This window comes from Triticum urartu, chromosome 3 (genome assembly GCF_003073215.2).
Source record: "Triticum urartu cultivar G1812 chromosome 3, Tu2.1, whole genome shotgun sequence".
In the NCBI taxonomy this organism is placed as follows: domain Eukaryota; kingdom Viridiplantae; phylum Streptophyta; class Magnoliopsida; order Poales; family Poaceae; genus Triticum; species Triticum urartu.
The window spans coordinates 555,353,904-555,371,210 of NC_053024.1; positions in this window are offsets into that span (position 1 = coordinate 555,353,904).

The following is a 17,307-nucleotide window of genomic DNA, read 5'->3' on the forward strand; positions in this document are numbered from 1 at the left end:
AAGGTTAGATGATTGAGTCTCCTTGAATATTTACTTGGGGTGCCTTTGGAATCCCCAATCTTTAGCCCTTTCCTCTCCTCCTTCTCCCCACATTGAGACCTCCTCGATATTCGAACACTTCATCCACACAAAACTTAACCAAACTTTTAGTGGCGGGGTTAGTGAATATGGCAATGAAATCCCATCATGTACTACTGTAACATTATTGTATAATTATAAACAAACATTGCCCACTGTATGCTATCACAATTCTATGGCCCCAAGTCAAGGAGGCTTCAACAAGAATTCAAACATATGAAAATAATGAAGCTATAACAGCAATTAGTGAAAACAGGACAGTCTGTAAAGATTTGAACATCCACCATACTTCTGTAACTCAAAAAATTCTGAAATATTAGGACAAAATAAAAATTTTGTATATAAAGACATTTCAAAAAGTTTCAGAACCATTTGATGTTCCAGTAAAAAATGTAAAATCAAGCACTACAGCCAAAGTTTCTGTTTTGCACCGCACAAACCAACAAGCAATTTAATCATCCTAAAGGAAAACCTTGGCACATTATTTTTATGATACAATGGAATTGTACAAGGGGATAATTATTTTTGTTGAAAAGTTTCTGTAATTAAGATTCACAAAGTTTCCATGGGCATGAACAAAGTTCAAGGCATGCTCCCGCTTCCACGGTGCTCATCCTTCTCACTTTCACTTTTCTTTTTGTGAAGTTTTAAGTTCCCCTCTATATTTTTTTGTTTTTAAACTTTATAAAAGCACTCAACAGAAATAAATGACTCTCTAAAACTTCCAGGTTGTCTCCCTGGCAGCTCTTTCTTTAAAGCCATTAAGCTAGGCATAAAGTGCTCAAGTAATGAATCCACCAAGATCCCAAGGTATATCAAAGCCAATTTTAATTAACAATGATTGGGCATTTAGTAGTGAGAACAAAGCAACACATATCAAGTAATGACAAAGTCTAACTCTCTTCCTATGCATCGGCATGTCATACAAGAACAATTCATGCACATCAAGTAAAGGCCAATACATAGCATAAGTAGTTTCTTGCAATTCTATCGTGTCGAAAACATAGAGAGGTGGAGATGTGGTTCCTCTCTCATAATAATTGCAAGTAGGAGCAGCAAGCACATGCATATTACATTCATCAAAATTATCATGTGTAGTGGTAGAACACAACCCATCAATGTAATCCTTAATAAGTGCAAACTTCTCCAATATAGCGTAGTTTGGAGAATTCAAAAAGATAATAGGACTATCATGTGTGGGTGCAATAGCAACAATTTCATTCCTAACATATGGAAATATAGCAAGTTCATCCCCATAAGCATAATTCATATTGCCATCTTGGCCACAAGCATAGCAAGCAGCAAGTTCATCAAAAAGGGATATTTCAAATGAAACAACGGGATCATAGAAACTATCATGGCATTCATCCTTCGGTAAGAACGAAGGGAAATTAAACAATGTATGAGTTGAAGAGTTACTCTCATTAAACGATGGACACGGGTAGCTAATCCGTTCTTCCTTCATTTGTTCTTCGCTCTCCTCATCATCTTTTCCATCCAATGAGCTCACAGATTCATCAATTTCTTCTTCCATAGACTCCTGCAAAATATTAATCTCTTCTTGAATAGCGGAGATTTTCTCAATAAATTCATCAATATCGGAATTGTATTTATAATTATCATAGAAATATTTAAGGATAGCAAAAATTTTAGGTCTATAAACATCATCATCAAAAGCTTCATACTGTCCAAACAAAGATTCAATTTCATAAGCACCCTTAAAAGCAACAAATTCTTCTATTTGTTCCACATCATAATAATCATATATACCATTAGCATAAGAACCTAAGGTTTCATTATCATTAAATTTGCATGAGAAGGGAAGGTGTGGAGCATTCATCCTAGAGCAACAAGTACAATCATATCTCAAGCATAAATCACGAGCATACCAATGCAACATATAAATTTGATCCCATAAAAGCTTCCCTTTTTGTGTCAACCGATAATCCCTAAAGTATTCACGTTCCTACGTTACTCTCATTATCATGTTGAATGGGGTTACCTCAGGATTATCAAAGTAGTGCATAATATTTTTCACATAACGAGCATCGAGGGTTTTAGGAGGTTCCCCATCTCCCTGAGTAGCAAGTACCACTAATATTTTTGGTGTTTCATGTTCCATATCCATAACTAAAGATAGAGAACAACTTAGAACAAGAAATAAAAACTACTTAGTGATAAAGCAAACAAGCACACACGAGAATATTCACCCCACGCTATTGCTCCCCGGCAACGGCGCCAGAAAAAGGTCTTGATAACCCACAAGTATAGGGGATCATTTGTAGCCTTCTTCGATAAATAAGAGTGTCGAACCTGACGAGGAGCTAAAGGCAGAACAAATATTCCCTCAAGTTCTATCGACCACCGATACAACTCTACGCACACTTGACGTTTGCTTTATTGGAAACAAGTATGAAACTATTTTGTTGGTGTGATGCTAGAACTACTTTGCAAGAATAAAATTAGAAGTACTTTGCAAGATAATAAAAGTTAGGTGTTTATAAAAAGGGGGAGAAAGTTGGTATTGACTGTAGCAAGATTGTTGATGTAGATCACCGTCCCGATCGTTGCCCCGGCGGCACTCCGGCGCCACCGGGAGAGAGGGGAGAGATCCCACCTCCTCCTTCTTCTTCCTTGGCCTCCCCCTAGATGGGAGGAGAGCTACCCCTCTGGTACATGGCCTCCATGGCCGCGGAGGGGCGGGAGCCCCTCCGAGATTCGATCTCCCTCTCTGTTCTCTTCTGTTTCGCGTGTTCCAGATCTGGCCCTTCACGGTTTCTTAAATTCCCAGAGATTCTTAACTCCGATTGCACTGAAATTTTTACATGATTTTTCCATAAATTATCTTTCTTGCGCCTCAAGAAGGGCCCCAACCGACCTTCGAGGAGGGCACAAGACACCTGGGCGCGCCAGGGGGTGCCTGGCGCGCCCTGGTGGGTTGTGGGCACTGTGAGCCCCCGTTTGCGTTGATTCCACATCCTAAAAATCACATATATTCCAAAATAATTCTGCGTAAAGTTTTATCGCGTTTGGACTTCGTTTGATATGGATTTTCTACGAAACAAAAACATGCAACAAACAGGAACTGGCACTGGGCACTGAATAAGTAAGTTAGTCCAAATAAATCATATAAAAAGTTGCCAAAAGTATGTAAAAGTTGAATAATATTGGCATGAAACAATCAAAAAATATAGATACAACGGAGACGTATCAATGAGCAAGAACATGTTGCACAATCTTGGGAGAGAATGAAATTAATGATGAAAAATTGTCCCACTAGATTAAGCTTATGGATGATAGTACAAAAATTTTATGCGGGACTAAACTTTGTTTCAAGGAATCTTTTAGACTCATCTATAGGTGGCACTTTTATGGGGATCACATTTGGAGAAGCCACGAAGCTTCTCGACAATATGACAGCAAACTATTCCGAGTGGCACACCGAACAGGCTCCAACTCGTAAGAGGTAAATTCTATCAAAAAAGTTTCTATTCTAAGTGAGAAAATGGATGCTCTTATGAATATTCTTACTGGTAAAAATGCTCATGTTGATCAAAATGATATCACATAATCTACTTTTACTGAGCAAAACAATGATGCTATCGATGTGAATTTTGTTGCAAGAAATATTTTAAAAACAATGCTTATAGAGGGAATTTGATCTAGGACATATCCTGGTAATCCCACTAATAATTATGGTAATCACTATGGAAATTCATATAATAATAGGATACCTACTGAACTAGTGAACAATATTAAAGGATTTATTAGTTCTCAAAAGATTTTCAATGTTATGGTAGAAGAAAAATTAAGAAAAATTGATGATATGTCTAGACATATGGATATAATTGGTCATGATGTGGATACTCTCAAAATTAAAAAAATCCACATAAAAAGGATGAAATATATAAAAATCTAAAGTCTATCCAAGTCCCCATGGATGAAAGTAAAAAAAGATTAAAAGGATAAGGGCTAAACGTGAATTTCTAGAAAAGACGCTCACACCCGGGTTTTATGATAATAATGATGAAGACATTGAAATGGTTGGTGTAAGACCTATTGAATCTTTGTTTGGTAACATAAAACTTGATGATAAAGGGACTGGAGATGAGTCAACTTTAATTAGAAGACATCCCAATTGTTCGGAGGGTGATGATCTTAATGATAAAAACAACAAAAGTGGGTTAGATGAGGTCAAAACTTTAGATAGCGATGCACCCAGTACTTTGGATTACAAGGACTTTAATTATGATAACCTTTCTTTGGTTGAATGTATTTCCTTGTTGCAATCCATGATAAATTCTCTTAATGCTTACGAACAAAATAAAGCTTTCACTAAACACATCACATAAGCCGTTATTAAAGCTCATGAATAAAAGTTGGGGTTGTGAGTGTCTATACCAAGGAAATTACAAGATGATTGGGAACCTACAATTAATGTCAATATTAAAGATTATGAATGTAATTTTTTATGTGATCTAGGAGCTAGCTCTCTATACCAAAATCACTATGTGATGTTCTAGGTCTCATCGATATGGATGAATGTTCCCTCAACTTGCATTTAGCGGATTCAACAATTAAGAAACCACTGGGTATAATTAATGATGTTCTCATACTTTTTAATAGAAATTATGTACCCATGGATTTCATTGTGCTTGATATTAAATGTAATCCGTCTTATCCTATAATACTTGGTAGACCATTTTTACGAACCATATGTGCAATTATTGATATGAAAGAAGGAAATATACGATTCCAATTTCCATTAAAGAAAGGGATGGAACACTTTCCCAGGAATAGAATTAAACCACCATATGAATCCATTATGAGAGCCACCTATGTAATTACCTTGAAGGATGATAATACTTGAAATTATGCATTATGCATAGCTACGGGCATTAAATAATAGCGCTTGTTGGGAGGCAACCCAATAGTTATTTTTATTTTGCTTTTTGTTTTCTATTATTATGTGCAAACATGGTTATCACTACTGTAATGATTGTGATTTTATATTCCAATTAGTGTGTGTGCCAAGTAAAGCCTTCGGGATGATTTGGATGATAGTTGAATTGATTCTGTGCAAAAACAGAAACTTTTGCACCCAGTATTTGAATTTACACTTTTTACTGGAACATGATCTTGGTCTAAATTTTCTACACAGGATTGATACAAATTCCTACGTTGTACTAATTTTTCAGAATGTTTTGGGTTGCAGAAGTATGGTTTTGGTCCAAATCATTACAGGTTTTGTTTTTGTTGCATAGTGTGCTTCTTTTGACGATGCTATGGATTATATCGGGGGTATAAGTCATGGAGAAGTTAGAATACAATAGGTATTACGAAAGAACAGTTAATAATTGGTTTATCACAGCACCTAAGTTTATGGTTTACTGGTTATACTAACGGATCTCACAAAGTTTCTGTTGTGTTTTGTGTGCTAAAGTTTTCAAGTTTTTAGTGAGATTATGATGGATGAAGGAATAACGAGCGGCAAGAACCTAAGATTGGGGGTTCCCAAGGCACCACAAGGTAATATTCAAGGAAGACCCAAGCGTCTAAGCTTGGGGATGGTACGAATGACATCCCCTCTTTCCTCTGTAATTCATCGGTATGTTACTCAAAGCTATATTTTCATTCATCACATGATATGAGTTTTACTTGGAGCATCCTATAGTTTTGTTTTGTTTGTTAATTTGACACAATCATAATTTTATGGACACACCTTTTAAGAGAGATATGTATTCGTCATAATTTCTTAGAATGCCCTGTGTGCTTTACTTATATTTTTTGAGTCAGGTAGTTGCTCATGTGCTTCACTTATATCTTTAGAGCACGGTGGTTGTTATATTTTTACAGAAATCATTTGCACGCTCATGCTTCACTTATATCTTTTTGAGAGATAAATAGGAAGTTGTAATTTGCATGGGTTATATGACTAGTCCAAAAATGATAGGTATACAAGAGTGGTATAATAAAAACTTTCATGTAGATCACTAAATATAAAGCGTGTGATTTAATAATATTAATGTAGTAATATGAAAGAGTATTGGTTCATAATCATTGGTTAGTAAGAATACTAATATTAAAGCTTGTTATGTATTACTCATTTACATGTCGGTCATGGCATGACGGGGATGTTGGAGCATATTTATTCCTCACTGAAATCCTTTGTGCTAGTCGAATCGGAGGCGCGCGATGGTTAACTCCTCCCAACCTCCTCCCTAGGGGCATGAAGTAGTACTTTGTTTCTAGGGCTAATAAAACTTTCACAATAACTATGTGAGTTCTTTATGACTAATCTGAGTTCATGGACTAATACAACTCTCCCACCTATCCATATTTTGCTAGCCTCTCCAGTACCATGCATTGCCCATTTTCACATCGAGAATTGGTGTGAACTTCCCCGGTGCATCCAAACCCCATGATATGATACACTCTATCACACATAAGCCTTATTATATCCTACCTCAAAATAGTCGCCATACTCACCTATCATGGCATTTCCATAGCCATTCCGAGATATATTTCCATGCAACTTCCATGGTTACTATTCACACAACTTGTGTGTTCATCGTCATTTTGCTTTGTTGATCATATAGAGTTCACATGATATTTGTGGCAAAGCCATTGCTCATCATTGTAATACATATTACGCTAGATCATTGCACATCATGGCACACTGCCAGAGGCATTCATATAGAGTCATATCATTCAGTTTATTGAGTTGTAAGTAAAAAAGAAGTGTGATGATCATCATTATTAGAGTATTATCCCAGTGAGGTAAAGAATGATGGAGACTGATGAGTCCCCAAAAAAGTGGGGACAAGGTTCATGACATTGTTCTGAAAAAAATAAAAAAATAAAAATGAGAGAAAAAGAGAGAAGGGGCAATGCTACTATCATCTTACCACACTTGTGCTTTAAAGTAGCACTATGTTCTTCATATAGAGAGTCTACATGATTTGTCACTTTCATATACTAGTGGGAATTCTTACATTATAAAACCTGGCTTGTATATTCCGATGAAGGGCTTTCTCAAATGCCCGAGGTCTTCATGAGCAAGCAAGTTGATGCACACCCACTTAGTTTCATGAGCAAGCTTTCATATATACACTGACAACTCTAGTGCATATGTTGCATGGAAATCCCTACTCCTTGCATTGATATCGATTTTAAGGCCTCTCCATTGCCTAATGATCCACCTGGTTGATGCAAGACTTTCTCCACTTCTATTTTCCCTTATAAACCTCTACCAACATATCCTATTCCACCCGTAGTGCTAAGTCCACGTCTCACTATCATATATTGAGTGAAGTTGAACATGCTGAAGCGAGAGAAGGTACGATGCAATTTCTTGGTTTGGCACCGGGGTGCTCATGATTTGTACTTATGTTAGAAAGACGGAGTCATGCCATGCTTACATAATTCAGTGAGTAGGGATAACATTCGTTAAGCATCATATATTTTGAAGAGTAATGATTATTTTCTAGTATTCATGGATATTATTATGTTTATATATTTCATCATTGTAATATTCATACCGTAAAAGAGATTACATGATAAGACATGTTAGGTAGCATTCAACATCAAAAATTCTGTTTTTATCATTTACCTACTCGAGGACGAGCATGAGTTAAGCTTGGGGATGTTGATATGTCTCCAATGTATCTATAATTTGTTATTGTTTCATGCTATTATTTTATCAATCTTTTATGCCTTATATACAGTTTTATATAATTTTTGGGAACTAAGCTATTAACCTAGTGCCCAGTGCCAGTTCCTGTTTTGCCTATTTATTGTTTCGCAGAAAACCATACCAAACAAAGTCCAAACACTATGAAACTTTACGAAGATTTTTTCTGGACTAGAAGGGGCCCTAGAAGCTTCGAGGGGACACTAGAGACTGCATGAGAGAGGCACAAGCTCACACGGCATGCCCCCAGGGGGCGCCACCTGAACTTCTGGAGAGTGATGCAATGCTTTCCGGAGAGGCACAAGCTCACATGGCTCTCTCTCTTTCTCTCTCTCTCTCTCTCTCTCTCTCTCCTTTTGATCTTCAATACAATGTTCTCTTCGGAGATTGATATGATGTAATCCTTGTGTGTGTGTGTGTTTATTGTTATCTGATGAATTGTGGTCTTATGATCAGATTATTCATTGAAAGTAGTTGAGTTATTTCTAAACTTTATTATGTGTGATTGTTCTATTTATTTAATGCTTTCCGATCTATTAGTTTTCTTTGGCCAAGTTGATGATTAGATCTTCAGTGGAAGTGGTGCTTAGTGGTAGGTTCAATCTTGTGGTGTCCTCACCTCACGATAGAAGGGGTAATGAGGCATGTATCTGTCTTGTTGCCACTAAGGGTAAAACTGCAGGGTTCGATCATATTGAGTGGTCTTATTTTGTCTACATTATGTCATCATGCTTAAAGCATTACTCTGCTTGTTAAGAACATAATACCTAGAGAGGCAAGCATAGAAGTGCTCTCGAAGTGGAGTAATAGTAGTAGATGTAGATGGATGTTGTTCTACTTGTCATGGACATAATGTCTGAGTACTGATCATGCCATGAATAACATCATAACTATACGCATTTTTATCGATTGCCCAATAGTAATTTGTGTACCCACCATTTGCTATGTTCTTGTGAGAGATGCCTCTAGTAAAAGCTATGGTCACAAGATCCATTCACCTCATATTACTAAAACCCTAAAAACTTTGCTGCAATTTATTTACTTTTATTTATTTTTTCAATTTATATATCTACCACTATCATAATTCATCCTTGCAATTAATGAGTACAAGGGGATTGAAAACCCTCTTTCCCGCATTGGGTGCAAGTATTTGTTTGTGTGTGTGTGTGCAGGTACTGAAAAACCTTTATTTGCGTGAATCTCCTATTGGTTTGATAAACCTTGGTTCTTTACTGAGGGAAATACTTTCTGGTACTATCCTACATCACCCTTCCTTTCCAGGAAAATCCCAACGCCTATCACAAGTAGCAACGCGCATAATGAAAGAAGGCCTACTATACGAGCGCAAGCACTCGTATCGCCAGTCGTATGAAGTGCCAGGGGCTCACCCTCATCTATAGAAGACACTTTCGTAAAGGACACATCATCATTGGAGAAACCTAGCTAGCCGCCGCCACCACATTGAGAACATAGAGATTGGGAGAACCACCGGAGACCCCTTCTAGTTTTGTTCTTTCATCTCCATATTCATTTCACCTTCACTATTGTAAGAGGAATTCCTAGTTGTAAGATTAGGGTGTAAAAATCTATTCATACTCATTTGGAGATTGAGACTTGTTTAATCCTTCATCTTAGTGTGGATCTTCACGGTATTATTGATATGGCTTTCATGGGTTTATTCTCTGAGATGATTGGTTATTCTGTTTTGATGTGTGAGTAAAACCCCTAGGCATGGGAGATGTAGGTGAGTGGTAAGATTCATTTGTGCTTATCCTATATGTCATCGTTCGTGTTTGTAGTCTTATGATATGTCTAGCAAGTTGTTATTCTGTGGCGAACTCTATGCATGTTGTCCAATTTGGGGGCCTATGCAACATGATCTCAAGACCTACATACACTGTTACGCGTCGGTCCTAAACAAACGGTTTTTAACCCCTTTCCGCAACGACATTCGAAACCGTCGCCAAGTGAGTGTGGGTGATAGGGGGGTCCTTTCCACACGACCCAGAAACCGTTGGGGATATGCCGTCCTGGCACACACGTTCGGCAAAATGAGGTCGTGTGCGCCCGGCGAGCACTCAAATACAGAAACACATACAGTAGTGCTAAAAAAATACAATTATACAGGCGAAATCATTTCCAGTCATAAGTACATCCCACACAGTTAGTCACCACTAAACGTTTCCGTTCGTATATACATCCCACGCAGTCACTACAAGGAAAACGTTTGCGCAAGGTGGCGTAACGCAAACAGTTTTGAAGAGAATGTCGTGTGTGATTGTTCATTGATCCAACACAGTTTATTCCTAGAAACTGTGTGCGTTGCCTGAGGTCATCGCCCACGGTGTTTTCTCATTAACCGTTTACAATAGGAAAACCCAATTAGCAGGCTAATTGCCCTATTATTAATAATCCATTTACTAATCTAATTGACATTCATATTAAGCAAATAATATATTCCATTTCCATAATAAGGAAGCAGGATTTCATAATTAAAATTCATCGGAGTACAACATGATATAGCTTCAGCACTCAGCTACCCCATTACACAACTGCACCAGCAGCAAGTTTCACATGCAACATCTAGAACCTTTGGAAATTAGCATCATAGACGGTACATAGAGAGATGCATCTCATGTGGAAAACTGCTGAAGCGGAAGGCTAATATTGAGCATTCATTCATGTTGAAGGTCTTTGCAACTTTAGGCCAGTGCCTGTGGATGATTGACAGTCCATCCTTCGACCTCTTCAGGAACACTTCAATATTGAACCGTGGGTTTTGTATGAAAACTTTCCTCGCCTCCTGACCACAGAGGTGGTTTGAGAGGTAATCGTGAGTGAACCCTGAAAACAAGGATGTGCACAAATATCTTCTCTATATTGGAAACTGGGCAAAGGAATAAAAAAAGGCAAGGTATAATAGTTAGTACCATCTTGTAAACCTCGGTGCTTCCCATTGTTTCCCTGCAACACATATAAGGTAGTTAGTCATCAGGTTAAGTAAGGGTTCGCATGCTATCAGTAAAATATGTTGATGAGAAATAATCACATTGCAGATTCATCAGATTAATTCAAGCCACATGGAAAACCCATTTATCCAAACCAAGCATGATTAAGAACTAGGAAATATAGCACCTGTATATGTTTCTCATGTATTAAGTGCAGCCAAATTCGATTTATTCCTCACATGGTATACAATAACAGAATGCAACCACAGCAATTGAACATCGCATTGCAGAATTGAACCAAGCAGTTAACTAAACACCACAACAAATGAACCAAACGTTAACTGAGCACCACATTGCACAATATAACATACTCCTAATAGAAGATCAGACCATTAACCAAACCAAGCATGCTTAACGACTTGGAAATATAGCAATTGCATTTGTTTCTCATGTATTTAATACAGCCAAATTCGATTTATTCCTCACATGGTATACAAGAACAGAATGCAGCCACAGCAATTGAACATCGCATTGCAGAATTGAACCAAACACCACAACAAATGAACCAAACGTTAACTGAGCACCACATTGCACAATATAACATACTCCTAATAAAAGATCAAACAGTTAACCAAACCAAGCATGTTTAACAACTTGGAAATATAGTAATTGTATTTGTTTCTCATGTATTTAGTACAGCCAAATTCGATTTATTCCTCACATGGTATACAATAACAGAATGCAGCCACAACAATTGAACATCGCATTGCAGAATTGAACCAAGCAGTTAACTAAACACCACAACAAATGAACCAAACGTTAACTGAGCACCACATTGCACAATATAACATACTCCTAATAGAAGATCAGACCATTAACCAAACCAAGCATGCTTAACGACTTGGAAATATAGCAATTGCATTTGTTTCTCATGTATTTAATACAGCCAAATTCGATTTATTCCTCACATGGTATACAAGAACAGAATGCAGCCACAGCAATTGAACATCGCATTGCAGAATTGAACCAAACACCACAACAAATGAACCAAACGTTAACTGAGCACCACATTGCACAATATAACATACTCCTAATAAAAGATCAAACAGTTAACCAAACCAAGCATGTTTAACAACTTGGAAATATAGTAATTGTATTTGTTTCTCATGTATTTAGTACAGCCAAATTCGATTTATTCCTCACATGGTATACAATAACAGAATGCAGCCACAACAATTGAACATCGCATTGCAGAATTGAACCAAGCAGTTAACTAAACACCACAACAAGTGAAACAAGCCACAACAAATGAACCAAGCAGTTAACTAAACACCAATTGAACAATATAACATACTCCTAATAGAAGATCAGACAGTTAACCAAACCAAGCATGCTTAACAACTTGGAAATATTGCACCCTCAAGAATTGAACATCACATTTGCAGAATTGAACCAAGCAGTTAATTGAACACCACATTGCACGACATATAGAACATATACACTATAGAAGAAGATTGCATGGTAAAAGTAGATAGCACATCCGAACAAAATGAATGAATGCATTCCAATTGAAATGGTCACATATTCATAAATTGAGAAGCCACTTAGAATTGAGGTAGAATAATACAACAAAAAGGTACAGACAAGAACAAATACTTGGTGAGGATTACCCAACCCCAAACCAAATATTCGCGGAAGAAGAACTAGACCTACAAGAATTCCCACCTATAAAACTCCCGAACCTTTCTGGTTATGCAATCGGGTGTTGGGGATACAGGGGAATCATAATATCTCACCCAAAGCTAGCAAATCCTACATCCAGTTGTATCCATCCTTCAACACATAACCAAGAAAAACTTCAGAAATCATTTACCTCAACCTTCGAAAATCATCCGTTATACAAGTTATGGCAATACTCCCGAACTCCCGCCCCAGTACTGGGTGGCGTCGAGGTTATCTCACCAACAACTGCATAAAAGAGATTTTCAATGTCGGCGAAACTCAGGTATTCCAAAATCTCAACGATAAAATTGTGACGACAACACCTCGGAGCTCAACTCCCCGGGACACTGCCACAACCCGTAAATGTCAAGAGGCACCAAGAACAATGTTCTCGTCACAAAACCATCGAAACGATTCCAAGATACCCGCGTGATCCCAAACAAATTTGGTGAAATTTGAGGAGAGAAGAGTCAAAACTCTACGTCAGGATGCCTTACCAGAGCGACGAAGGGACTGAGGAGTAAAAATAATTCCTAACTCTCCGATATATATAGTTCCTAAATGACTCAAAACATTTTTCTAGACTCAACAACGCCAATGATTCGATCAAGCAGGGGGCTCCTAAGGTCGGGGAAGGCTCTGATACCAACTTGTAATGCCCGTGATGCGGCTATATCTCCTACGTGTCGAAGCACAACTTAGAGGCATAACCGCATTGAAAGCAATGTCGCAAGAGAGGTAATCTTCGCAAACAATCCATGTAAATAAATAAAGGGGAAAGGTACATAGTTGGCTTACACTCGCCACGTCACACAAATACATAAATAAGTCATTACATTCATCCAATACACTCATGGTCCGACTACGGTACCAAAATAAAGATCAACCCCCAATTGCGACAAAGTCCCCGATTGCCCCAACTGGGCACCACTACTGATCATCTGGGAAAGACACGTAATAACGGCGAGAGTCTTCATCGAACTCCCACTTGAGCTCGGTCATATCATCTGGAACGGTATCATCGGTCCCTGCATCTGGTTTGGAAGGAATCTGTGAGTCACAGGGACTCAGCAATCTCGCACCCTCGCGATCAAGACTATTTAAGCTTAGCTCAGCCCCTCTTATAGCGTTGCTAATTGCAGGTGAAGATTGGAGATCGTTCCTTGTTGGAACATTGTTTATTTGTTGGGATATCACAATATTATCTTGTTTATCTTAATGCACCTATATACTTGGTAAAGGGTGGAAGGCTCGGCCTTATGCCTGGTGTTTAAAAGCTGCCAAGGCTTCGGCGTCCGGACAGTCGACTATTTGGTTCTTTTTAGTAAGAAACCTGTTCCAAAGCTTTCGGGCTGACTCTCCGGGCTGTTGAGTTATATGACTCAAATCGTCCGCGTCCGAAGGTCGGACATAAGTCCCTTGAAAATTTGCCCGAAAAGCGTCTTCGAGCACTTCCCAGCTTCCAATGGAGTTTTCGGGGAGGCTTTTAAGCCAGTGCCGAGCTGGCCCTTTGAGTTTGAGGGGTAAGTATTTAATGGCGTGGAGATCATCTCCTCGAGCCATATGGATGTGGAGGATATGGTCCTCAATCCAGACCCCAGGGTCTGTTGTTCCGTCGTATGCCTCTATGTTTACGGGTTTGAATCCCTCTGGAAATTCATGGTACAACACCTCATCGGTGAAACATAGGGGGTGTGCGGCGCCCCTGTATCTGGGTGTGCCGTGGTGTTCGGATGTTTGGTGTGTTGCATCGTGTGCTGGAGTGCGCTTGCGCGGTCCATAGATGGATCTAGTTGTGCCGTCCTTTTGGTGCGAGCCCTCGCGTGGATCACGTATTGACTTCTGAGTGGCGTTGTTTGCCATTCAATGTTGGCCGTGAGGTCATCTATCCGGCCAGGTGGCCGTTTTGATTTTTGGTTGTGGGGGATCTAGGACCTCCTCATCGAATTCGGGTAGCAACTTCCGCTTCGGGTAGCTCTTGGTGGGGCGATTACCACCATACTTCGCTGCTGTGATGAGTACTTTACTCCATCTGATTTGGAGTGTGTCCTACGCAGCCTTGAGCCTTTGCTTCTGCCTTTTCAGACTCCTCGCGGTGGCAACAAGCCTTTGATGGGCATTCTTTTGCTCCGGGTGCCTGTCCGACATTATGTCATCCAGACTATTATCTTTGACAGAATCGGTTTGTTCGGTTTGATTCTCCGTATTGCCGTGGTCCGGCAATGGTTCGCCCTGCTCCAACGCTGGGTCTGTATGATCGATATTTCTGCTGAGGCTGGATTTGTGGCGGCGCTTATGCCGCCGCTTTGACTGCTTCTCGAGGGGACAAGCCTTCGTTGCGTCCTTCCGTTCCTCATCGTCGTCTTCTTTTGGTGTGTCCACCATGTATACGTCATGTGATGAGGTGGACGTTCGGTGCCCTGTGGGCGGTGGTTCCTCTTCGCCTCCCGCATCGTCGTCCATACCGTCGATATCTTCGGAGACAAAGTCGAGCATTTCGGTTAAGTCATCGATAGTAGCTACTAAGTGGGTGGTGGGTGGGCCTCGAATTTCTTCGTCGTCCGCATCCCAGTCCTGCCGGACATAGTTCGGCCAGGATCCTCCTGACAAGGAGAGAGACCTTAATGAGTTCAGTATGTCGCCAAAGGGCGAGCGCTGAAAAATTTCCGCGGAGGTAAACTCCATGATCGGCGCCCAATCAGATTCGATAGGAACGGGCGCAGGCGGTTCGGAGTCCGTGGCCAGAGAAGGATCCGATAGTTTAACAACATGGCTATCGTGCAAGGTAAGGTCGATGTTCGGCTCGATCGCCGCTGAGGGTAAGGCCTCCATGGCGGGGTCCATCCACCCGTCCGTGGAAGGCGCAACTGGCTCCGAATTGAGGGTCGAAGCTGCTGCCGGTGCGATCTCCTTAACACTGTCTGATGGGAGAGCTAAGTCATACTCATCGTGACCGCGTGGCGCACAAGGCAGAGGCTCGAATCCGTCGAAGATCAAATCTCCACGGATATCGGCCATGTAGTTTAAGCTTCCAAACCTGACCTGGTGGCCAGGGGCGTAACTTTCAATCTGCTCCAGATGGCCAAGCGAATTGGCCCGCAGTGCAAAGCCGCCGAACATGAAGATCTGTCCGGGGAGAAAAGTCTCACCCTGGACTGCATCGCTATCGATGATAGTAGGAGCCATCAAGCCTAATGGCGACGAACAGAGGAACTCTCAATGAAAGCACCAATGTCGGTGTCAAAACCGGCGGATCTCGGGTAGGGGGTCCCGAACTGTGCGTCTAGGCCGGATGGTAACAGGAGGCAGGGGACACAATGTTTTACCCAGGTTCGAGCCCTCTTGATGGAGGTAAAACCCTACGTCCTTCTTGATTAATATTGATGATATGGGTAGTACAAGAGTAGATCTACCACGAGATCAGAGAGGCTAAACCCTAGAAGCTAGCCTATGGTATGATTGTATGTTCGTCCTATGGACTAAAACCCTCTGGTTTGTATAGACACCGGAGAGGGCTAGGGTTACACAGAGTTGGTTACAATGGGAGGAGATCTACATATCCGTATTGCCAAGCTTGCCTTCCACGCCAAGGAAAGTCCCATCCGAACACGAGATGAAGTCTTCAATCTTGTATCTTCATAGTCCGGCTAAAGGTTATAGTCCGGCTATCCGGACACCCCCTAATCCAGGACTCCCTCAGAGACAAAAACCCGACAACGAGGAAATAAAATAACTTAGTGCCGGAAACGGCAAGAGTTGGAGTACATATAAGGTAAATTACATCCGGGTTGTTACAACACCCCACCACTACGAAAGGATCTCGTCCCAAGATCTAGGACTGGAAAAACTCCGGGTACTCAAAATGGAGGTGATCCTCGCGTTCCCAGGTGGCTTCACGGTCGGAATGATGTGACCACTTGACTTTGAGGAATTTGATTGACTTGTTGCGAGTCTTGCGCTCAGTTTCTTCAAGAATAGCAACTGGGTGCTCATGATAAGAAAGGTCTTCTTGGAGATCAATGTCTTCGAAGTTGATGGTGCGGTCAGGGGTGTTGAAGCACTTGCGGAGCTGAGACACGTGGAACACGTCGTGCACATTTGCAAAGTTGGAGGAAAGCTCGAGTTGATAGGCGAGATCGCCTCTCTTACTGACGATTTTGAAAGGACCCACGTATCTAGGGGCAAGCTTCCCTTTGATACCAAAGCGACGAGTACCTTTCATTGGAGAGACGCGGAGGTAAACGTGGTTTCCGATCTCGAAAGCCAAATCACGATGCTTACTATCATAGTAGCTCTTCTGGCACGATTCCGTGGCTGTGAGGTTATCACGAATGACTTTGCACATTTCCTCTACCTCTGTGATCAAGTCATTTCCAAGAAGTTAACGTTCACCGGTCTTTGACCAGTTAAGAGGAGTACGACACTTCCTGCCATAGAGAATTTCAAATGGGGCCTTGCCCGAACTCGCTTGGAAGTTGTTGTTGTAGGAGAACTCGGCATATGGAAGACAATCTTCCCACTTCATACCGAAAGAGATAATGCAAGCCCTGAGCATATCTTCAAGGATCTGATTGACATGCTCGACTTGGCCACTAGTTTGGGGATGAAAAGTTGTGCTGAAACGGATGTTGGTGCCCATGCCCTTCTGAAAAGAATCCCAAAACTTCGAGGTGAAGATGCTGCCACGATCTGAAGATATCAACTACGGAATGCCGTGCAGAGAGACAATCCGGGAGGTATATAGCTCTGCAAATTGAGCTGTTGTGATGGATTCTTTGATAGGAAGGAAATGAGCCACTTTAGCGAGTTTGTCGATGACAACGAATATAGCATCATTGCCACGCTTGGACTTTGGAAATCCAGTCA